Source organism: Arachis hypogaea, chromosome 10 (assembly GCF_003086295.3).
Source record: "Arachis hypogaea cultivar Tifrunner chromosome 10, arahy.Tifrunner.gnm2.J5K5, whole genome shotgun sequence".
In the NCBI taxonomy this organism is placed as follows: Eukaryota; Viridiplantae; Streptophyta; class Magnoliopsida; order Fabales; family Fabaceae; genus Arachis; species Arachis hypogaea.
Window position 1 is genome coordinate 33664893 of NC_092045.1, and position 17164 is coordinate 33682056.

At 38.7% G+C, this 17164-nt stretch overlaps 2 non-coding genes across 2 annotated transcripts; one reads left to right on the forward strand and one right to left on the reverse strand.

Annotated features, from left to right (window-relative positions):
• Window positions 1-8746: 8746 nt before the first annotated feature.
• Window positions 8747-8854, forward strand: LOC112718469 (small nucleolar RNA R71). The gene has a single exon (XR_003160808.1). It is a non-coding gene; the product is annotated as a small nucleolar RNA R71 (small nucleolar RNA).
• A 7474-nt stretch (window positions 8855-16328) lies between these two features.
• On the reverse strand, window positions 16329-16436 carry LOC112719359 (small nucleolar RNA R71). The gene has a single exon (XR_003161663.1). It is a non-coding gene; the product is annotated as a small nucleolar RNA R71 (small nucleolar RNA).
• Window positions 16437-17164: the final 728 nt, after the last annotated feature.

The following is a 17164-nucleotide window of genomic DNA, read 5'->3' on the forward strand; positions in this document are numbered from 1 at the left end:
CCTCTACCCCAACAAGCAAGGTGAATCAAGCTAATCACAATAAAAAAAAGCTTGTTAGGAGGAATTTATATCAGGGGCCACTAATTTTCACCTCTCCCCCCTTGGAGACATTTCTTTTAACCAACTGGAAGAAGAGGAAGAAAATTCAACAATTAAGTGTCAAGCTAGTGACATTAAAAAAAGTGCTTATTAGGAGAACCCTATAGAAACACCTACAACCCTTCATGGAGAAATCATCCTAACCTTTTATGGAAGAGTCAACATAAGCCTCAGCAAGGCTTCAACAATAATCAAGGTAGAAGGATCCAGAATAGGTTCAACAACAGACCACCATTCCCATCTTCTCAAGTGAATATGGAGACCCCTAAGCAGAGCCTCTCTGACTTAGTCACTCTGGTCTCCAGCCTCTCTAAGCTTTCATAGTTTCATGAATGAAACAAAGTCCTCCATTAGAAACTTGGAGGTACAAGTTGGTCAACTGAGCAAGAGGATCCTTGAGACTCCACCTGACACTCTTCCTAGTAACACCGAAATGAACCTAAGAGAAGAGTGCAAGGCCATCACCTCTGAGGCTGAGGCCGAATCTGGAGAGACTATGATGGCGTTGAATGCCAGTGAAGAGCATATCACTGGGCGTTTAACGCCTAATGATGAATCCATATTTAACGATATATTTTGGATTAATTTGAGCGAATTTCATCACATAAACCCACATTTATTCATCCAAATAGAATACTTTTGTGTTCTCTCTCTAAATTGAGCCTAATTGTAAAAATATGCTATTTTGTGCTTATTTTGATCAACTTTATTCCACTTTCATTCCATTCGATGCCTTGATGATTTTTGATGAGTGGTTTCAGGTAGAATAGGTTGGAATGGCTTGATGAGAATGAAGGAAAGGCATGCAATTGGGAGAAAACATGAAGAAAATAAAGGAGAAGCACACAGCCATGTGTGCGTACGCACAAGAGGAAATTTCAGCATGTGTGCGTGCGCACACACTTGTGCGTACGCACAAGTCCCTGCGCGTGCCTTCGTTGAAAACACACATGAATCGCAATTTTGGGGCTTCTTTTGGCCTATTTCTGAAGGCTTGGATGCTGAAATCAAAAGCTATGTGAAGGAGCAACAACACATTATTTAAGGGAGCTCACTTGTAGGGTAGAAAAACACATTAGGAGTAGGAGTAATGTAGATTAGGAAATTCTCTCTTTGGGTTTTAATTAGGTTTTGAATGTAGCATTTTATAGTCAATTTTGGTCTTGGATTTTGCTTTCCCATTGTAAGTATTTCTTTAATTTCTCTTTTATTACACTACTTGATCTACACTTTCATATATTTTACTTTCCTTTATCAATATATACATAGTTTTGCAATTTTGGATTCCTAGTTGTTGAATTTGATGTTTGATGCTTATTTTATGTTTATTAAATTGCCTTTGTTGATTTTGATCATTTGTGGTTCATAGTTTTTATTATTTTTCCAGTTTTATCATGTTTTATGATTATGCCCACTATGTGTTTGATGAAATGCCAATTTTGATTATGGGTTAAATTTCCACCCCTTGGCTTGGAGGAAATAAGTTCCTAGGACACTAGAGTCATAATGTCCAATATGTAGTGATAATTCTTGGGTTGTTAGTTGTTATTGTTTCCACTAACGCTAGCTCCTTACTAAGGTAATTAGTACGTTAGCTAGGATTTGTGGATTAATAACAATTATGCTCACTTGACCTATCCTTCGATGTTAAGGGTTGACTTAGTGAGATTAGTCTATCATAACTGTCATAGTTATGGTTATTGCAAGGAATGGATTCAATAACTCATCCCAAGTCAAGGTTCCATTTATGTTTTGAACCACCTTTTTCACCACTTTATAGCATTACTTGTCCATATTACATACATAGTTCTTTTATTCTTTTATTAGTTTATTAATTGCAATTTTGTCTTATTCTTTTATCTCTTTAATTGTTCATTTCTTTATTGAAAACCCCCTTTGATTCTCACAATCAAAATTGTGCGCTTATTGGCATTAGTTCCTAGGGAAGACGACTCGAGGTTTAACTACTCTTGTTTAATATTTTAATTTGAAAACTAAACTTTGATTTGAGCATTACTTGTTAGCTTGGAGCTATACTTGCAACGAGGTTATTCGCTTTTAGCGAGAAGAGATTCTTGGCCGATGGTTTTCCATCTTTCACCTAACCTGGCAGCAAGAATGGTGCTGAACGCCAGTGAGGAAGCCCTCACTGGGCGTTCAACGCCCATCCTGGCAGCAGAGATAGTGTTGAATGCCAGCCAGGGAGCAGTTGCTGGGCGTTCGATGCCCAAATAGGCAGGGATGTTGGCACTGAATGCTAGTGAGGAACCCCTCATTAGGCCTTCAACCCCCAACCAGACAGAGAAGCTGGCGTTTAGGATACCCCTGCTGGGCGTTCAATGCCGAAAATGGTAAGGGAACTGGCGTTTAACGCTAGTAAGGGTGCACAGCATGGTCGTTTAATGCCCAAAGAGCCATCAGAGCTGGAGTTGAATGCCAGTAAAGGCACACCCTCTGAGCGCTCAATACCCACTGGTGCACGAAATTGTGATCATCAATGGCGCCATCAACATGGTACGCTCAATTGCAATCTCAACTCCTTATCACAACTTCGCACAACTAACCAGCAAGTGCACTGGGTCGTCCAAGTAATAAACCTTAAGCGAGTAAGGGTCGATCCCACGGAGATTGTTGGTATGAAGCAAGCTATGGTCATCTTGTAAATTTCAGTCAGGCAGATTCAAATGGTTATGAATGATTTATGAATAAAGCATAAAATAAAGATAGAGATACTTATGCAATTCATTGGTGGGAATTTCAGATAAGCGTATGGAGATGCTTTGTCCCTTCCATCTCTCTGCTTTCCTACTGTCTTCATCCAATCCTTCTTACTCTTTTCCATGGCAAGCTGTATGTAGGGTTTCACCGTTGTCAGTGGCTACCTCCCATCCTCTCAGTGAAAATGTTCAACGCGCTCTGTCACAGCACGGCTATTCAGCTGTCGGTTCTTGATCATGTCAGAATAGAATCCAGTTATTCTTTTGCGTCTGTCACTAACGGCCCACAATCGTGAGATTGAAGCTCGTCATAGTCATTCAATCCTTAAATCCTACTCAGAATACCACAGACAAGGTTTAGACCTTCTGGATTCTCTTGAATGCCGCCATCAATTCTAGCTTATACCACGAAGATTCCGATTAAGGGATCTAAGAGATAAATATTCAAGCCTTGTTTGCTTGTAGAACGGAAGTGGTTGTCAGGCACGCGTTCATAAGTGAGAATGATGATGAGCATCACATAATCATCACATTCATCATGTTCTTGGGTGCAAATGAATATCTTAGAACAAGAATAAGCTGAATTGAATAGAAGAACGATAGTAATTGCATTAATACTCGAGGTACAGCAGAGCTCCACACCTTAATCTATGGTGTGTAGAAACTCCACCGTTGAAAATACATAAGAACAAGGTCTAGGCATGGCCGAATGGCCAGCCTCCCATAGAGGGTTCAATCATAAAAACATGATCAAAAGATTCAAGTGATCAAAAGACTCCAAATACAATAGCAAAAGGTCCTACTTATAGAGAACTAGTAGGTAGGGTTTACAGAAATGAGTAAATGACATAAAAATCCACTTCCGGACCCACTTGGTGTGTGCTTGGGCTGAGCATTGAAGCATTTTCGTGTAGAGACTTCTCTTGGAGTTAAACGCCAGCTTTTGTGCCAGTTGGAAAGTATGGACTATTATACATTGCTGGAAAGCCCAGGATGTCTACTTTCAAACGCAATTGAGAGAGCGCCAATTGAGCTTCTGTAGCTCCAGAAAATCCACCTCGAGTGCAGGGAGGTCAGAATCCAACAGCATCTGCAGTCCTTTTTAGCCTCTGAATCAGATTTTTGCTCAGGTCCTTCAATTTCAGCCAGAAAATACCTGAAATCACAGAAAAACACACAAACTCATAGTAATGTCCAAAAAAGTGAATTTTAACTAAAAAATAATAAAAATATAATAAAAACTAACTAAAACATACTAAAAACATACTAAAAACAATTCCAAAAAGCGTATAAATTATCCGCTCATCACAACACCAAACTTAAATTGTTGCTTGTCCCCAAGCAACTGAAGATCAAATAAGATAAAAAGAAGAGAATATGTAATGAATTCCAAAAACATCTATGAAGATCAATATTAATTAAATGAGCGGGGCTTTCAGCTTTTTGCCTCTGAACAGTTTTGGCATCTCACTCTATCCTTTGAAATTCAGAATGATTGGCTTCTATAGGAACTCAGAATCCAGATAATGTTATTGATTCTCCTAGTTAAGTTTGATGATTCTTGAACACAGCTACTTTATGAGTCTTGGCCGTGGCCCAAAGCACTCTGTCTTCCAGTATCACCACCGGATACATACATGCCACAGACACATAACTTGGTGAACCTTTTCAGATTGTGACTCAGCTTTGCTAGAGTCCCCAATTAGAGGTGTCCAGGATTCTTAAGCACACTCTTTTTGTCTTGGATCACAACTTTATTATTATTATTATTATTATTATTATTATTATTATTATTATTTTCTTTTTTCTTTTTCTTTTTCACCCCTTTTTTTTCATTTTTCTCTTTTTTTTTGTATTCATTGCTTTTTCTTACTTCAAGAATCATTATTATGATTTTTCAGATCCTCAGTAACATGTCTCCTTTTTCATCATTCTTTCAAGAGCCAACATTCATGAACAACAAATTCAAAAGACATATGCACTGTTCAAGCATACATTCAGAAGTCAAAAGTATTGCCACCACATCAAAATAATTAATCTGTTATAAAATCTGAAAATCATGCAATTCTTCTCTTTTTCAATTAAGAACATTTTTCATTCAAGAAAGGTGATAGATTCGTAGGACATTCATAACTTTAAGGCATAGACACTAAGACACTAATGATCATAAGACACAAACATAGATAAACATAAGCATGAAAATTCAAAAAACAGAAAAATAAAGAACAAGGAAATTAAAGAATGGGTCCACCTTAGTGATGGCGGTTTGTTCTTCCTCTTGAAGATCTTATGGAGTGCTTGAGCTCCTCAATGTCTCTTCCTTGCCTTTGTTGCTCCTCTCTCATGACTCTTTGATCTTCTCTAATTTCATGGAGGAGAATGGAATTTCTTGGTGCTCCACCCTTAGTTGTCCCATGTTGGAACTCAATTCTCCTAGGGAGGTGTTGATTTGCTCCCAATAATTTTGAGGAGGAAAGTGCATCCCTTGAGGCATCTCAGGGATTTCATGATGAGTGGGGTCTCTTGTTTGCTCCATCCTTTTCTTAGTGATGGGCTTGTCCTCATCAATGAGGGTGTCTCCCTCTATGTCAATTCCAACTGAATAACAGAGGTGACAAATGAGATGAGGGAAAGCTAACCTTGCCAAGGTAGAGGACTTGTCTGCCACCTTATAAAGTTCTTGGGATATAACCTCATAAACTTCTACTTCCTCTCCAATCATGATGCTATGAATCATGATAGCCCGGTCTATAGTAACTTCGGACCGGTTGCTAGTGGGAATGATTGAGCGTTGGATAAACTCCAACCATCCTCTAGCCACGGGCTTGAGGTCATGCCTTCTCAGTTGAACCAGCTTTCCTCTTGAATCTCTCTTCCATTGAGCGCCCTCTTCACAAATGTCTATGAGGACTTGGTCCAACCTTTGATCAAAGTTGGCCCTTCTAGTGTAAGGGTGTTCATCTCCTTGCATCATGGGCAAGTTGAACGCCAACCTTACATTTTCCGGATTAAAATCTAAGCATTTCCCCCGAACCATTGTAAGCCAATTCTTTGGGTCCGGGTTCACACTTTGACCATGGTTCTTGGTGATCCATGCATTGGCATAGAACTCTTGAACCATTAAGATTCTGACTTGTTGAATGGGGTTGGTAAGAACTTCCCAACCTCTTCTTCGGGTCTCATGTCAAATCTCCAGATATTCACTCTTTTTGAGTTTGAAAGGGACCTCAGGGATCACCTTCTTCATGGCCACAACTTCATAGAAGTGGTCTTGATGCACCCTTGAGATGAATCTCTCCATCTCCCATGACTCGGAGGTGGAAGGCTTTGCCTTTCCTTTCCTCTTTCTAGAGGTTTCTCCGGCCTTAGATGCCATAAATGGTTATGGAAAAACAAAAAGCAATGCGTTTACCACACCAAACTTAGAAGGTTTGCTCGTCCTCGAGCAAAGGAAGAAAGAAGAGAGTAGAAGAAGAAATAGAGGAGATGGAGGAGGCTTTGTGGTTCGGCCAAGGGGTAGAAGTAGTGTTTAGGTTGTGTGAAAATGAAGGAGTGAAGATGGGTTTATATAGGAGTGGAGAGGGGGTGTATGGTTCGGCCATAATGGGTGGGTTTGGGTGGGAAAGTGGTTTGAATTTGAATGGTGAGGTAGGTGGGGTTTTATGAAGGATGGATGTGAGTGGTGAAGAGAATAATGAGATTTGATAGGTGAGGGGTTTTTGGGAAAGAGGTGTTGAGGTGATTGGTGAATGGGTGAAGAAGAGAGAGAGTGGTGGGGTAGGTGGGGATCCTGTGGGTCCACAGATCCTGAGGTGTCAAGGAAAATTCATCGCTGCACTAAGTGGCGAGCAAAAATGCTCTTGATGCCAATTCTGGCATTAAATGCCGGGCTGGTGCCCATTTCTGGCGTTTAACACCAACTTCTTGCCCTTTCCTGACGTTTAACGCCAGTCTGGTGCCCCTTTCTGGCGTTAAACGCCCAGAATGGTGCCAGACTAGGCGTTAAACGCCCATTTGCTGCCCTTACTGGCGTTTAAACACCAGCAAGGTTTTCTTCCAGGGTGTGCTGTTTTTCTTTCTGTTTTTCATTCTGTTTTTGCTTTTTCAATTAATTTTGTGACTTTCCATGATCATCAACCTACAGAAAACATAAAATAACAAAGGAAATATAGATAAATATAACATTGGGTTGCCTCCCAACAAGCGCTTCTTTAATGTCAGTAGCTTGACAGTAGGCTCTCATGGAGCCTCCGAGATACTCAGAGCAATGTTGGAACCTCCCAACACCAAACTTAGAGTTTTAATGTGGGGGTTCAACACCAAACGTAGAAGTTGGTTGAGGCCTCCCAACACCAAACTTAGAGTTGACTGTGGGGGCTCTGTTTGGCTCTGTTTTGAGAGAAGCTCTTCATGCTTCCTCTCCATGGTTACAAAGGGATATCCTTGAGCCTTTACCACAAAGGATTCTTCATTCACTTGAATGATCAATTCTCCTCTGTCAACATCAATCACAGCCTTTGCTGTGGCTAGGAAGGGTCTGTCAAGGATGATGGATTCATCCATGCACTTCCCAGTCTCTAGGACTATGAAATCAGCAGGGATGTAATGGTCTTCAACTTTTACCAGAACATCCTCTACAAGTCCATAAGCTTATTTTCTTAAATTGTCTACCATCTCTAGTGAGATTTTTGCAGCTTGTACCTCAAAGATCCCTAGCTTCTCCATTACAGAGAGAGGCATGAGGTTTATACTTGACCCTAGGTCACACAGAGCCTTCTTGAAGGTCATGGTGCCTAATGTACAAGGTATTGAGAACTTCCCAGGGTCCTGTCTCTTTTGAGGTAATCTCTGCCTAGTCAAGTCATCCAGTTCTTTGGTGAGCAAAGGTGGTTCATCGTCCCAAGTCTCATTACCAAATAACTTGTCATTTAGCTTTATGATTGCTCCAAGGTACTTGGCAACTTGCTCTTCAGTGACATCATCCTCTTCAGAGGAAGAATACTCATCAGAGCTCATGAATGGCAGAAGTAAATCCAAGGTAATCTCTATGGTCTCAATGTGAGCCCCAGATTCCCATGGTTCCTCATTAGGGAACTCATTGGAGGCCAGTGGACGTCCATTGAGGTCTTCCTCAGTGGCGATCACTGCCTCTTCCTGCTCTCCAAATTCGGCCATGTTGATGGCCTTGCACTCTCCTTTTGATTCTCTTCTGTATTGCTTGGAAGAGTACTAGGAGGGAGTTCAGTAACTTTCTCACTCAACTGACCCACTTGTGCCTCCACGTTTCTAATGGAGGACCTTGTTTCAGTCATGAAACTTTGAGTGGTTTTGATCAGATCAGAGACCATGGTTGCTAAGTCAGAGTGGCTCTGCTTAGAATTCTCTGTCTGTTGCTGAGAAGATGATGGAAAAGGCTTGCCATTGCTAAACCTGTTTCTTCAACCATTATTGTTGTTGAAACCGTGTTGAGGTCTCTGTTGATCCTTTCATGAGAGATTTGGGTGATTTCTCTATGAAGGATTATAGGTGTTTCCATAGGGTTCTCCCATGTAATTCACCTCTTCCATTGAAGGGTTCTCAGGATCATAAGCTTCTTCAGATGAAGCATCCTTAGTACTGCCTGGTGCAGCTTGCATTCCAGACAGACTTTGAGAAATCATATTGACTTGTTGAGTCAATATTTTGTTCTGAGCCAATATGGCATTCAGAGTATCAATCTCAAGAACTCCTTTCTTCTGATTTGTCCCATTGTTCACAGGATTCCTTTCAGAAGTGTACATGAATTGGTTATTTGCAACCATTTCAATGAGTTCTTGAGCTTCTACAGGCGTCTTCTTCAGATGAAGAGATCCTCCAGTAGAGCTATCCAATGACATCTTGGACAGTTCAGACAGACCATCATAGAAGATACCTATGATGTTCCATTCAGAAAGCATGTCAGAAGGACACTTTCTGATCAATTGTTTGTATCTTTCCCAAGCTTCATAGAGGGATTCACCTTCCTTCTGTCTGAAGGTTTGGACTTCCACTCTAAGCTTACTCAATTTTTGAGGTGGAAAGAACTTTGCCAAGAAGGCATTGACTAGCTTTTCCCAAGAGTTCAGGCTTTCTTTAGGTTGTGAGTCCAACCATATCTTAGCTTTGTCTCTTACAGCAAAAGGGAATAGCATAAGTCTGTAGACTTCAGGGTCAACCCCATTGGTCTTGACAGTGTCACAGATTTGCAAGAATTTAGCTAAAAACTGATGAGGATCTTCCAATGGAAGTCCATGGAACTTGCAATTCTGTTGCATTAGAGAAACTAATTGAGGCTTAAGCTCAAAGTTGTTTGCTCCAATGGCAGGATAGAGATGCTTCTCCCATAGAAGTCGGGAGTAGGTGCAGTAAAGTCACCCAGCACTTTCCTTGCATTGTTGGCATTGTTGTTGTTTTCGGCTGCCATGTCTTCTTCTTTGAAGATTTCTGTTAGGTCCTCTACAGAGAGTTGTGCTTTAACTTCTCTTAGCTTTCGCTTCAAGGTCCTTTCAGGTTCAGGGTCAGCCTCAACAAGAATGCTTTTGTCTTTGCTCCTGGTCATATGAAAGAGAAGAGAACAAGAAAATATGGAATCCTCTATGTCACAGTATAGAGATTCCTTGAGGTGTCAGAGGAAAAGAAAAATAGAAGGAAGAGGTAGAAAATTCGAACTTATCAAGGAATGATAGAGTTCGAATTGTGCATTGAGGAATAGTGTTAATCCATAAATAGAAGGATGTGAGAAGAGGGGAAGAATTTTTCGAAAATAAACTAAAAATATTTTAAAAACATTTTGAAAAATACTAATTGATTTTCGAAAACTAAGAGTGGAAAAGAAATCAAGTGATTTTTGAAAAAGATTTTGAAATTAGAAATTAAAAAGATATGATTGAAAACTATTTTGAAAAGGTGTGATTAAAAAGATATGATTGAAAAGTTATGGTTTTAAAAAGATGTGATTGAGAAGATATGATTTGAAAAACAATTTGAAAAGATTTGATTTTTTTTTAAAAATATGACTTGCTTAATAAGAAAGATATGATTCAGACATTAAACCTTTCTCAACAGAAACGGCAACATACTCTGAGATGTTGAATCAAATCATTAATTGTTAGCAAGTATTTTTGAAAATGGAAAGAAATTAATTTTGAAAACATATGATTGAAAAGATATGATTTGAAAAAGATTTGATTTTGAAAAATTTTGAAAACTTGAAAAAAAATTAGAATTGAAAACAAAATCTTCCCTCTTCTGCCATCCTGGCGTTAAACGCCCAGAATGGTGCACATTCTGGCGTTTAACGCCAAAAACACTACCTTTTGGGCGTTAAACGCCCAGCCAGGCACCCTGGCTGGCGTTTAAACGCCTTGAACGCCCAGCTTTTTCTGTGTAATTCCTCTGCTGTATGTTCTTAATCTTCAATTCTCTGTATTATTGACTTGAAAAGACACAAATTAAAAATTTTTTGGATTTTTAGTAATGAGGAATAACCAAAATGCAACTTAAATCAAATAAACAATGCATGCAAGACACCAAGCTTAGAAGTTTGTATACTACTGACCTAAAAATTGAGAATGCATATGAGAAACAACAAATACACAAAACAAGAGAATTTAAAGATCAGAGCAAGTAAATCATCAAGAACAACTTGAGATCAATGAAGAAGCATGATAAATGCAAGAAGAACAGAAACATGCAATTGACACCAAACTTAAAATGAGACACTAGACTCAAACAGAAATATTTTTGGTTTTTATGATTTAGTAAATTTTTTTGGATTTTTCGAAAATTATATGGAGAAGAAAATAAAGAGATTCAAAATTTTTAATAAGAATTCCAGGAATCATGCAATGTTAGTCTAAAGCTTCAGTCTAAAGAAATTAGACATGGCTAGCCAAGCTTCAGCAGGACATTGCATTCAAGAGCTAATTGATGAAGATCAGTCAGCTTTGGTGATGATAAGAACATCACCTTGAAACACTAGAATTCATTCTTAAAAATTCTGAAAAATACCTAATCTAAGCAACAAGATGAACCGTCAGTTGTCCAAACTCAAACAATCCCCGGCAACGCCACCAAAAACTTGGTGCACGAATTGTGATCATCAATGGCGCCATCAACATGGTACACTCAATTGCAATCTCAACTCTTTATCACAACTTTGCACAACTAACCAGCAAGTGCACTGGGTCGTCCAAGTAATAAACCTTACGCGAGTAAGGGTCGATCCCACAGAGATTGTTGGTATGAAGCAAGCTATGGTCATCTTGTAAATCTCAGTCAGGCAGATTCAAATGGTTATGAATGATTTATGAATAAAGCATAAAATAAAGATAGAGATACTTATGCAATTCATTGGTGGGAATTTCAGATAAGCGTATGGAGATGCTTTGTCCCTTCCGTCTCTCTGCTTTCCTACTGTCTTCATCCAATCCTTCTTACTCTTTTCCATGGCAAGCTGTATGTAGGGTTTCACCGTTGTCAGTGGCTACCTCCCATCCTCTCAGTGAAAATGTTCAACGCGCTCTGTCACAGCACGGCTATTTAGCTGTCGGTTCTCGATCATGTCGGAATAGAATCCAGTGATTCTTTTGCGTCTGTCACTAACGCCCACAATCGCAAGATTGAAGCTCGTCACAGTCATTCAATCCTTGAGTCCTACTCAGAATACCACAGACAAGGTTTATACCTTCCGGATTCTCTTGAATGCCGCCATCAATTCTAGCTTATACCACGAAGATTCCGATTAAGGGATCTAAGAGATAAACATTCAAGCCTTGTTTTCTTGTAGAATGGAAGTGGTTGTCAGGCACGCGTTCATAAGTGAGAATGATGATGAGCGTCACATAATCATCACATTCATCATGTTCTTGGGTGCAAATGAATATCTTAGAATAAGAATAAGCTGAATTGAATAGAAGAACGATAGTAATTGCATTAATACGCGAGGTACAGCAGAGCTCCACACCTTAATCTATGGTGTGTAGAAACTCCACCGTTGAAAATACATAAGAACAAGGTCTAGGAATGGCCGAATGGCCAACCTCCCATAGAGGGTTCAATCATAAAAACATGATCAAAAGATTCAAGTGATCAAAAGACTCCAAATACAATAGCAAAATGTCCTACTTATAGAGAACTAGTAGGTAGGGTTTACAGAAATGAGTAAATGACATAAAAATCCACTTCCGGCCCAGTTGGTGTGTGCTTGGGCTGAGCATTGAAGCATTTTCGTGTAGAGACTTCTCTTGGAGTTAAACGCCAGCTTTTGTGTGCCAGTTGGGAACAGGTGATTTGGAACTCCCATTATTATACATTGCTGGAAAGCCCAGGATGTCTACTTTCAACGCAATTGAGAGCGTGCCAATTAGGCTTCTGTAGCTCCAGAAAATCCACTTCGAGTGCAGTGAGGTCAGAATCCAACAGCATCTGAGTCCTTTTTAGCCTCTGAATCAGATTTTTGCTCAGGTCCTCAATTTCAGCCAGAAAATACCTGAAATCACAGAAAAACACACAAACTCATAGTAAAGTCCAGGAAAGTGAATTTTAACTAAAACTAATAAAAATATAATAAAAACTAACTAAAACATACTAAAAACATACTAAAAACAATGCAAAAAGCGTATAAATTATCCGCTCATCACCCACTCAAGAAGTCCTACTCAAGAACTGAAGATCAATAAGATAAAAAGGGATATTAATGATTCCAAAACATCTATGAAGATCAATATTAATAAAGACGGGGCTTTCAGCTTTGCCTCTGAACAGTTTTGGACACTCATCCTTTGAAAGAATGATTGCTTTAAGAACTCAATCCAGAAAGTATGATTCTCCTAGAAGTTTATGATCTTGACCAAGCTACTTTAGAAGCTTGGCCTGGCCCAAAGCACTCTGTCTTAGTATCACACCGATACATAATACAGACACATAATTGGAACTTTCAATGGACTTGCTTGTAGAGTCTTGAGGTGAGCTTAAGCAACTCTTTTGTCTTGGATCAAATATATATTATTATTTTCTTTTTTTTTTTTTTTATTTTTTTTTTATTTTTTTTTTTTTTTGTATTCACGTTTTCTACTTAAGAATCATTTTTGATTTTCAATCCTAGAACATGTTCTTTTTCATATTCTTTCAGAGCAACATTCATGAACAAAAATTCAAGATATATGACTGCAGATACTTTGTAAGTATTGCCCCATATCAAATATTTTCTGAGTAAAATCTGAATTGATGCATTCTTCGCTTTTCAATAAGAACATTTTTCATTCAAGAATGATGGATTCTAGACTTTCATAATTTAAGGCAAACACTGACATAATGATCATAAGACCACTAGATAAACTGCCTGAATTGAAACAGAATGACAGGATTAAAGAACTGCACTTAAGCTGGCGTTTTCTCCTAAGATAGAGTCTTGAGCTTCAATGCTTCCTGGCCTTCAGATCATCTCTCAATTCATGGAGGAGAATGAATGTCTTTGCTCCACCCTTAGTTGTCCATGTAACTCATTCTCCTAGATGTTGATTTGCTCCATATTTAGGAGTCATCCTTAGCATCTCAGGATTTTATGGATCTTTGCTCATCCTTTCTAGGTGGCTGTCCTCATCAATGACTTTTCTATGTATTTCAACTGGATCAGATCACATGAGATTAGGTCTTGCAGTTGGCTGTCCGCCATTATAAGTTCTTGATTAACTTGATTCTACTCCCTAATCAATTGAGCTATGTCTGTACCCAGTATATCAACTTGTCTTCCATGAATGTGAGCGTTGATACTCCAACATCCTTGCCACCTTGAGGTGATGTCTCGTGAACCTCTTCTACTTGAATCTTTCTTCATTACGCTCTTCACATGTCTATGAGATTGGTCAACCTTGATCAAGGAATCTGGAGGTCTACCTGTCTGTGGTATCTGAGTAGGATTCAATGATTGAATGACTATGACGAGCTTCAAACTCCTGAAGGCTGGGCGTTAGTGACAGACGCAAAAGAATCACTGGATTCTATTCAACCTGATTGAGAACCGACAGATGATTAGCCGTGCCGTGACAGGGTGCGTTGAACATTTTCACTGAGAGGATGGGAGGTAGCCACTGACAACGGTGAAACCCTACATACAGCTTGCCATGGAAAGGAGTAAGAAGGATTAGATGAAGACAGTAGGAAAGCAGAGAGACGGAAGGGACCAAGCATCTCCATACGCTTGTCTGAAATTCCCACCAATGAATTACATAAGTATCTCTATCTTTACCTTTATGTTTTATTCATCATTCATAACCATTTGAGTTTGCCTGACTAAGATTTACAAGGTGACCATAGCTTGCTTCATACCAACAATCTCGCGTAAGGTTTATTACTTGGACGACCCAGTACACTTGCTGGTTAGTTGTGCGAAGTTGTGTTTATGCCATGGTATTGAACACCAAGTTTTTGGATTCATCACCGGGGATTATTTGAGTTGTGTAAAGTATTGATCACAATTTCGTGCACCAAGTTTTTGGCGCCGTTGCCGGGAATTGTTCGAGTATGGACAAATGACGGTTCATCTTGTTGCTTAGATTAGGTATTTTTCTTCAAAGTTCTTAAGAATGAATTCTAGTGTTTCAAGGTGATGTTCTTATCATCACCAAAGCTGATTGATTTTCATCAATTTAGCTCTTGAATGCAATGTCTTGCTGAAGCTTGTTCAGCCATGTCTAATTTCTTTAGACTGAAGCTTTAGACTAACATTGCATGATTCCTGGAATTCTCATTAAGAATTTTGATACCTTTATTTTCTTTTTCCACTTAATTTTCGAAAAATTCAAAAAAAAATTTACAAAATCATAAAAACCAAAAATATTTCTTGTTTGAGTCTAGTGTTTCATTTTAAGTTTGGTGTCAATTGCATGTTTCTGTTCTTCTTGCATTCATGCATGTATCTTCATTAATCTTCAAGTTGTTCTTGATGATTTCATTGCTCTGATTTTTAAATTCTCTTGACTTGAGTGTTTATGTGTCTCATATGCATTCTCATTTTGTTAGTGTGAGTAGTATACAAACTGCTAAGTTTGGTGTCTTGCATGCATTGTTATTTGATTTTAGTTGCATTTTGATTATTCTTCACTATTAAAGATCCAAAAATATTTTTAATTTGTGTCTTTTCAAGTCAATAATACAGAGGATTGAAGATTCAGAACATTCAGCAGAGGAATTACACAGAAAAAGCTGGACGTTCAAAACGCCCAGTAAAGAAGGCAAACTGGCGTTTAAACGCCAGCCAGGGTGCCTGGTTGGGCGTTTAACGCCCAAAAGGGTAGTGGTTTGGGCGTTAAACGCCAGAATGTGCACCATTCTGGGCGTTTAACGCCAGGATGGCACAAGAAGGAAGATTTTGTTTTCAAATCAAATTTTTTTCAGTTTTCAAAATCTTTTCAAAATCAAATCTTTTTCAAATCATATCTTTTCAATCAAATCTTTTTCAAAATCAATTTCTTTGCATTTTCAAAAATACTTGCTATCAATTAATGATTTGATTCAACATTTCAAGTATGTTGCCTTTTCTGTTGAGAAAGGTTTAATGTTTGAATCATATCTTTTCTTGTTAGTCAAGTTATTAATTTTTAAAATCAAATCTTTTTAAAATGTTTTTCAAATCATATCTTCTCAATCACATTTTTTTTAAAACCAATCATATCTTCTTAACCACATCTTTTTCAAAATAGTTTTCAATCAAATCTTTTTGATTTCTCATTTCAAAATCTTTTTCAAAAATCACGTTACTTCTTTCTCAATCTTGGTTTTTGAAAATCAATTAAAGTTTTTCAAAATATTTTTAAAATCTTTTTAAATTATTTTCGAAAATTTCTTCCCCTCTTCTCACATTCTTCTATTTTTCTTTTCCTCTGACACCTCAAGGAATCTCTATACTGTGACATAGAGGATTCCATATTTTCTTGTTCTCTTCTCTTTCATATGAGCAGGAGCAAAGACAAAAGCATTCTTGTTGAGGCTGATCCTGAACCTGAAAGGACCTTGAAGCGAAAGCTAAGAGAAGCTAAGGCACAATTCTCTGTAGAGGACCTAACAGAAATCTTCAAAGAAGAAGAACCCATGGCAGCCGAAAACAACAACAATGCCAACAATGCAAGGAAGGTGCTGGGTGACTTTACTGCACCTACTCCCGACTTCTATGGGAGAAGCATCTCTATCCCTGCCATTGGAGCAAACAACGTTGAGCTTAAGCCTCAATTAGTTTCTCTAATGCAACAGAATTACAAGTTCCATGGACTTCCATTGGAAGATCCTCATCAATTTTTAGCTGAATTCTTGCAAATCTGTGACACTGTCAAGACTAATGGTGTTGACCCTGAAGTCTACAGACTTATGCTATTCCCTTTTGCTGTAAGAGACAGAGCTAGGATATGGTTGGATTCACAACCTAAAGAAAGCCTGAACTCTTGGAAAAAGCTAGTCAATGCCTTCTTGGCAAAGTTCTTTCCACCTCAAAAATTGAGTAAGCTTAGAGTGGAAGTCCAAACTTTCAGACAGAAGGAAGGAGAATCCCTCTATGAAGCTTGGGAAAGATACAAACAATTAATCAGAAAGTGTCCCTCTGATATGCTTTCTGAATGGAGCATCATAGGTATTTTCTATGATGGTCTGTCTGAATTGTCCAAGATGTCTTTGGATAGCTCTGCTGGAGGATCTCTTCATCTGAAGAAGACGCCTACAAAAGCTCAAGAACTAATTGAAATGGTTGCAAATAACCAATTCATGTACACTTCTGAAAGGAATCCTGTGAACAATGGGACTAATCAGAAGAAAGGAGTTCTTGAGATTGATACTCTGAATGCCATATTGGCTTAGAACAAGATATTGACTCAGCAAGTCAATTTGATTTCTCAAAGTCTGTCTGGAATGCAAAATGCACCAGGCAGTACAAGGAAGCTTCATCTGAAGAAGAAGCTTATGATCCTGAGAACCCTTCAATGGAAGAGGTGAATTACATGGGAGAACCCTATGGAAACACCTATAATCCTTCATGGAGAAATCATCCAAATCTCTCATGGAAGGATCAACAGAGACCTCAACAAGGTTTCAACAATAATAATGGTGGAAGAAACAGGTTTAGCAATAGCAAGCCTTTTCCATCATCTTCTCAGCAACAGACAGAGAATTCTAAGCAGAACCACTCTGACTTAGCAACTATGGTCTCTGATCTAATCAAAACCACTCAAAGTTTCATGACTGAAACAAGGTCCTCCATTAGAAATTTGGAGGCACAAGTGGGTCAACTGAGCAAGAAAATTACTGAACTCCCTCCTAGTACTCTTCCAAGCAATACAGAAGAA